Below are 6,282 nucleotides of genomic sequence, written 5' to 3'. Positions count from 1 at the left end.
CCCATTCCTCCTTGCAAAACAGCTCGAGCTCAGTGAGGTTGGATGGAGAGCATTTGTGAACAGCAGTTTTCAGTTCTTTCCACAGATTCTCGATTGGATTCAGGTCTGGACTTTGATTTGGCCATTCTAACACCTGGATATGTTTATTTTTGAACCATTCCATTGTAGATTTTGCTTTATGTTTTGGATCATTGTCTTGTTGGAAGACAAATCTCCGTCCCAGTCTCGGGTCTTTTGCAGACTCCATCAGGTTTTCTTCCAGAATGGTCCTGTATTTGGCTCCATCCATCTTCCCATCAATTTTAACCATCTTCCCTGTCCCTGCTGAAGAAAAGCAGGCCCAAACCATGATGCTGCCACCACCATGTTTGACAGTGGGGATGGTGTGTTCAGGGTGTTGCTTTTACGCCAAACATAACGTTTTTCATTGTTGCCAAAAAGTTCCATTTTGGTTTCATCTGACCAGAGCACCTTCTTCCACTTGTTTGGTGTGTCTCCCAGGTGGCTTGTGGCAAACTTTAAACGACACTTTTTATGGATATCTGGCTTTCTTCTTGCCACTCTTCCATAAAGGCCAGATTTGTGCAATATACGACGGATTGTTGTCCTATGGACAGAGTCTCCTCCCACCTCAGCTGTAGATCTCTGCAGTTCATCCAGAGTGATCATGGGCCTCTTGGCTGCATCTCTGATCAGTTTTCTCCTTGTATGAGCTGAAAGTTTAGAGGGACAGCCAGGTCTTGGTAGATTTGCAGTGGTCTGATACTCCTTCCATTTCAATATTATCGCTTGCACAGTGCTCCTTGGGATGTTTAAAGCTTGGGAAATCTTTTTGTATCCAAATCCGGCTTTAAACTTCTTCACAACAGTATCTCGGACCTGCCTGGTGTGTTCCTTGTTCTTCATGATGCTCTCTGCACTTTTAACGGACCTCTTAGACTATCACAGTGCAGGTGCATTTATACGGAGACTTGATTACACACAGGTGGATTGTATTTATCATCATTAGTCATTTAGGTCAACATTGGATCATTCAGAGATCCTCACTGAACTTCTGGATAGAGTTTGCTGCACTGAAAGTAAAGGGGCTGAATAATTTTGCACGCACAATTTTTCAGTTTTTGATTTGTTAAAAAGTTTGAAATATCCAATAAATGTCATTCCACTTCATGATTGTGTCCCACTTGTTGTTGATTCTTCACAAAAATATACAGTTTTATATCTTTATGTTTTAAGCCTGAAATGTGGCAAAAGGTCGCAAAGTTCAAGGGGGCCGAATACTTTCGCAAGGCACTGTATGTTTGATGTATTTATGCAGGGCTCATCTGAAACAGAGACCCTAGACTCCCTGTCAAAAAAATATGTTTTAATTAGAAAACTTACTAATTTACCATTTACTGAGAGGACAGGAAAGTAGAGTCAGGGAAATCGAGAGGTGAAGAGGTTTGCCACTTCATCAACAACAAATGGTGGACTGACTCGAGTGCAGTGGTAGTCTCAACCCATTGTTCACCCGTCTTGGAATACCTGATGGTCAAATGTCAACCCTTCTACCTCCCGATGGAGTTTTCAGCTGTTATTTTGAAAGTATTCAGACCCCTTCACTTTTTTCACATTTCTTCACATTACAGCCTTATTCTAAAATTGATTAAACAACACATTTTCCTCATCAATGTACACACAATACCCGACAATGACAAATCTTTATTTTATTTTTTTATAGCAAATAGAAAAAAACTAAGTATATTCAGACCCTTTGAATTTGAGCTCAGGTGCATCCTGTTTCCATTCACCATCGTTGAGATCTTTCTACAAAACTGATTGGAATCCACCTGTGGTAAATTTGTTTGATTGGACATGTTTTGGAAAGCCACACACCTGTCTATATAAAGTCCCAGAGTTACCAGTGCATGTCAGAGCAAAACCAAGCCATGAGGTTGAAGGAATTATCTGTAGAGCTCCGAGACAGGGTTTTTTTGAGGCACAGATCTTGGAAAGGATACCAAAACATTTATGCAGGATTGAAGGTCCCCAAGAATACAGTGGCCTCCATCAATCTTAAATGGAAGAGGAAGAGGTTTGGAACGACCAAGACTCTTCCTAGAGCTGGCCTCCTGGCCAAACTGAGCAATCTGGGGAGAAGAGCCTTTCTCCGGGAGGTGACCAAGAACACGATGGTCACTCTGACAGTATGCCAGAGTTCCTCTGTGGAGATGGGAGAACCTTCCAGAAGGACAACCATCTCTGCAGCACTCCACCAATCAGGCCTTATGGTAGAGTGGCCAGACGGAAGCCACTCTTCAGTAAAAGGCACTTGACAGCCCGCTTGGTGTTTTCCAAAAGGCACCTAAAGACTCTCAGAACATGAGAAACAAGATTCCCTGGTTTGATGAAACCAAGATTGAACTCTTTGGCCTGAATGCCATCTGGAGGAAACCTGGCACCACAGTGAAGCATGGTGGTGGCAGGATCATGCTGTGGGAATGTTTTTCAGTGGCAGGGACTGGGAGACTAGTCAGGATCGAGGGAAAGATGAACAGAGCAAAGTACAGAGAGATCTTTCCAGAGCACTCAGGACCTCAGACTGGGGCGAATGTTTACCTTCCAACCGGACAACAACCCCAAGCACACAGCCAAGACAACACAGGAGTGGCTTTGGGGTAAGTCTCTGAATGTCCTTGAGTGGCCCAGCCAGAACCTGGACTTGAACTCGATTGAACATCTCTGGAGAGACCTGAAAATAGCTGTGCAGCGACACTTCCCATCCAACCTGACAGCTTGAGAGGATTTGCATAGAAGAATGGGAGAAACTCCCCAAATACAGGTGTGCCAAGCTTGTAGCGTCATACCCAAGAAGACTCGAGGCTGTAATCGCTGCCAAAGGTGCATCAATACATTTCTGATTAAAGGGTATGAATACTTATGTAAATGTAATATTTCAGTTTATTATTTTTTATAAATTATCAAAAATGTCTAAAAACTGTTTTTTATTTTTCTTTATGGTGTATTGTGGGCAGATTGATGAAGGAAAAAACATGTAATACATTTATGAATAAGGCTGTAACGTAACAAAATGTGGAAAAAGTCAAGGGATCTGAATACTTTCTGAATGCACCGTAGATTTCACCTCAGGACAATAAATATAACAATCTGGCACTTAACAAACTGTACGAGGCTAAAAAAACAAGCAGAAACGAACATCCGGAGGATGCCTTTCTTGTCTACCTCATTAAGTCCTAGACCACTGTGACTCTACCCACAAGCAAGCATACAAGGCCCTCATTTGGCCACAATTTGGCAAATCAGATCATGACTCCATACTTCTGCTTCCATATTACAAGCAGAACCTCAAAAAGGAACAACATGTGACTCGCTCCGTTGAGAAATGGTCATCAGAATCAGAGATTCTGCTACAGGACTACTTTGCTAGCGTGGATTGGAATATGTTCCGTGACTCCACTGATAACATCAACGAGTTAACCACCTCTGGCTTCATAAGGAAATACATTGGCGGCGTTGCCCTCAGAGTGAAGGTTCGCTGCTTCCCCAGTCAAAAGCCCTGGATTAACACTGAGGTTGGCTCTAAATAAAGGACAGGGTTACAGCACACGGGGCTACCACAGACAACCCTGAGGCTACAGCTGAGGCCAGGAACAAGTACAAGAAGTCCCGCTACGATCTCCGCAGAGTCATCAAACGAGCAAAAGGACAATATATGAATAAAGTGAAATCATACTACACAGGCTCCGATGTCCGCTGCCTGTGGCAGGTCCATTACGGATTAGAAAGAAAGACCTAGCCGTGATCTGCCCGACGATGCCTCTCTTCCAGACAAGCTAAATGCATTTTATGCTTCGACAATAACAACACCGTACCATGTGTGAGGGCCCCCACCCGCCTAGAGGATTGGGTGATCTTGCTCTCCGAGGCCGACATGAGTAAGGTATTTAATCAGGTCAACACTTGCAAGGACGCGGGGCCAGATGGTATTCCATGGCACATTCTCAAAGCATGCACAGATCAGCTTTCAGGCATATTCACTGTAATTTTCAATCTCTCCTTATCCTAGTTTGTAATCCCTACATTTCTTAAGATGACTTCCATCATTCCTTTTCCCAAGAACTCTAAGGCTTCATGCCACAATTATTACCAACCTGTTGCACTCACATATGTAATCATGAAGTGCGTTAAAGGCTTGTTATGTCACACATCAACTCCATCATACCAGACAAACTAGATCCAATCCAATTTGCATACAGCCCCAACAGATCCATAGACGACGCAATCTCAAATGCAGTCCACACTGCCCTCACCCGCCTCGACAAGAGGAATACTTTTGTGAGAATGCTGTTCATTGACTATAGCTCAGCGTTCAACACCTTTGTCCACTACAAGCTCATCACCAAGCTTAGGACCCTGAAACTGGATCCTGGACTTCCTGATGGGCAACACCAAGTGGTGAGGGTAGGCAACATCACCTCCACACACTGAGCCTCAACACAGGGGCCCCGCAGGGGTGTGTGCTTAGTTCCCTTCTGTACTCCCTATTCACGCACGACTCCAACATCATCAAGTGGGCTGACGACACAATGTTGGTAGGCCTGATCACCGGCAATGATGAGACAGCCTACAGTCACCCATTGAGAATGTTTAGGATACTCTGGATTGATGTGTTCAACAGCATGTTCCAGTTCCCGCCAATATCCAGCAATTTACAGTCTGGGACAACATTCCCCAGGCCACAATCAACAGCCTGATCAATTCTGTAAAGGTGATGTGTCGTGCTGCATGAGGCAAATGGCGGTCACACCAGATACTGACTGATTTTCTGATCCACGCCCCTGCCTTTAAAAAAAGGTATATGTGACCAACAGATGCTTATCTGTATTCTCAGACATGTGAAATCCATAGATTAGGGCCTAATTAATTTTCAATTGACTGATTTCCTTATATGAACTATAACCCAGTAAAATCTTTGAAAATGTTGCATGTTGCATGTATATTTTTGTTCAGTGTAGTGTCTTACTTTCTTGTGCTCTTCCTATTTCTTATTTTTATTTCTTGTGTGTTTTTATTGTACCTTATGTTATTTTTAGTGCTACCCTATATTGATTACTGCATTATTGGGTTTGGAGCGTGCAAGAAAGGCATTTCACTGTAACTTGTACACGTGACATTAGAACTTGAAATGGTCCCCCCCAATAAATGTTTTTTTAGAAAGTATCATTTCAAAAATATAATATATATGTATTTTAAATGTGTCCCCAGATTCGTTGAGAGACGTTGTTTTGAAAAGGCGGCCTCTGCTGCAATGTGTGTCCCTTCCCCCCGCCCCTACTGACTGCTTTGTTCTCACTCTTGGTTGTTACAAGCAGTGTGGCAGTGTGTGAGTCAGAGAAAAAGCACTGTGCACCACCACCATCATTACTCACCGAACCGAGGAAAGTCATTGTTGGCAACAACAAAGTTCATTTTGAGCAACTATATGCTTTCTCCTGGCTAGTAGCTACAGTAGTCAGATTTACATTTACAGTTGAGTATTTTTTTTAGCTGTGTCAGGTTTCATCTAACACTGGGTAGTTCTGGCTGTGTGAAAAACTGATAGTGAATTTTACATAATTACTGTCTTAGTCTTCAACATAGGTTCAGCAAGTTAGCAATGGATGTGCCACAAGTCAAGAAAAGTGAAAATAGAGGACCTTTTTTTTCAAAGTCGAATTCTTGGAAACTGCCCAAACACCACCCCTGGGAAACTAGCTGGCAAATTTGATTTAAAAAAAAATTGTGTGTGTATTTATTAGGGATCCCCCTTAGCTGTATACCACCATACAACAACATTACAATGTACCTGTGTGTAGAGTGCGTGAGTGCGTGTATGTTTGGATGTGTCTCTTCACAGTCCCCGCTGTTCCATAGGATGTTTTTTTGCTTGCATCAGTAACCTGATGTGGAATAGAGTTCCATGTAGTCATGGCTCTATGTGGTACTGTGCGCCTCCCATAGTCTGTTCTGGACTTGGGGATTGTGAAGAGACCTCTGGTGGCATGTCTTGTGGTGTATGCATCCGAGCTGTGGGCTAGTAGTTTAAACAAACTGCTCGGTGCATTCTGCTGGTCAACACTTCTTACAAAAACAAGTAGTGATGAAGTCCATCTGTCCTCCATTTTGAGCCATTAACATGCTTATCATTAACGTTAGCTCCCTGTGTACATTAACGGGCCAGCCGTTCTGACTGAACAGTAGTCCAGGTGCAACAAAACTGGGGCCTGTAGAACCTGCCTT

This window comes from Oncorhynchus gorbuscha, linkage group LG07, assembly GCF_021184085.1.
Source record: "Oncorhynchus gorbuscha isolate QuinsamMale2020 ecotype Even-year linkage group LG07, OgorEven_v1.0, whole genome shotgun sequence".
Lineage (NCBI taxonomy): Eukaryota > Metazoa > Chordata > Actinopteri > Salmoniformes > Salmonidae > Oncorhynchus > Oncorhynchus gorbuscha.
This window is presented reverse-complemented; position numbering follows the sequence as displayed.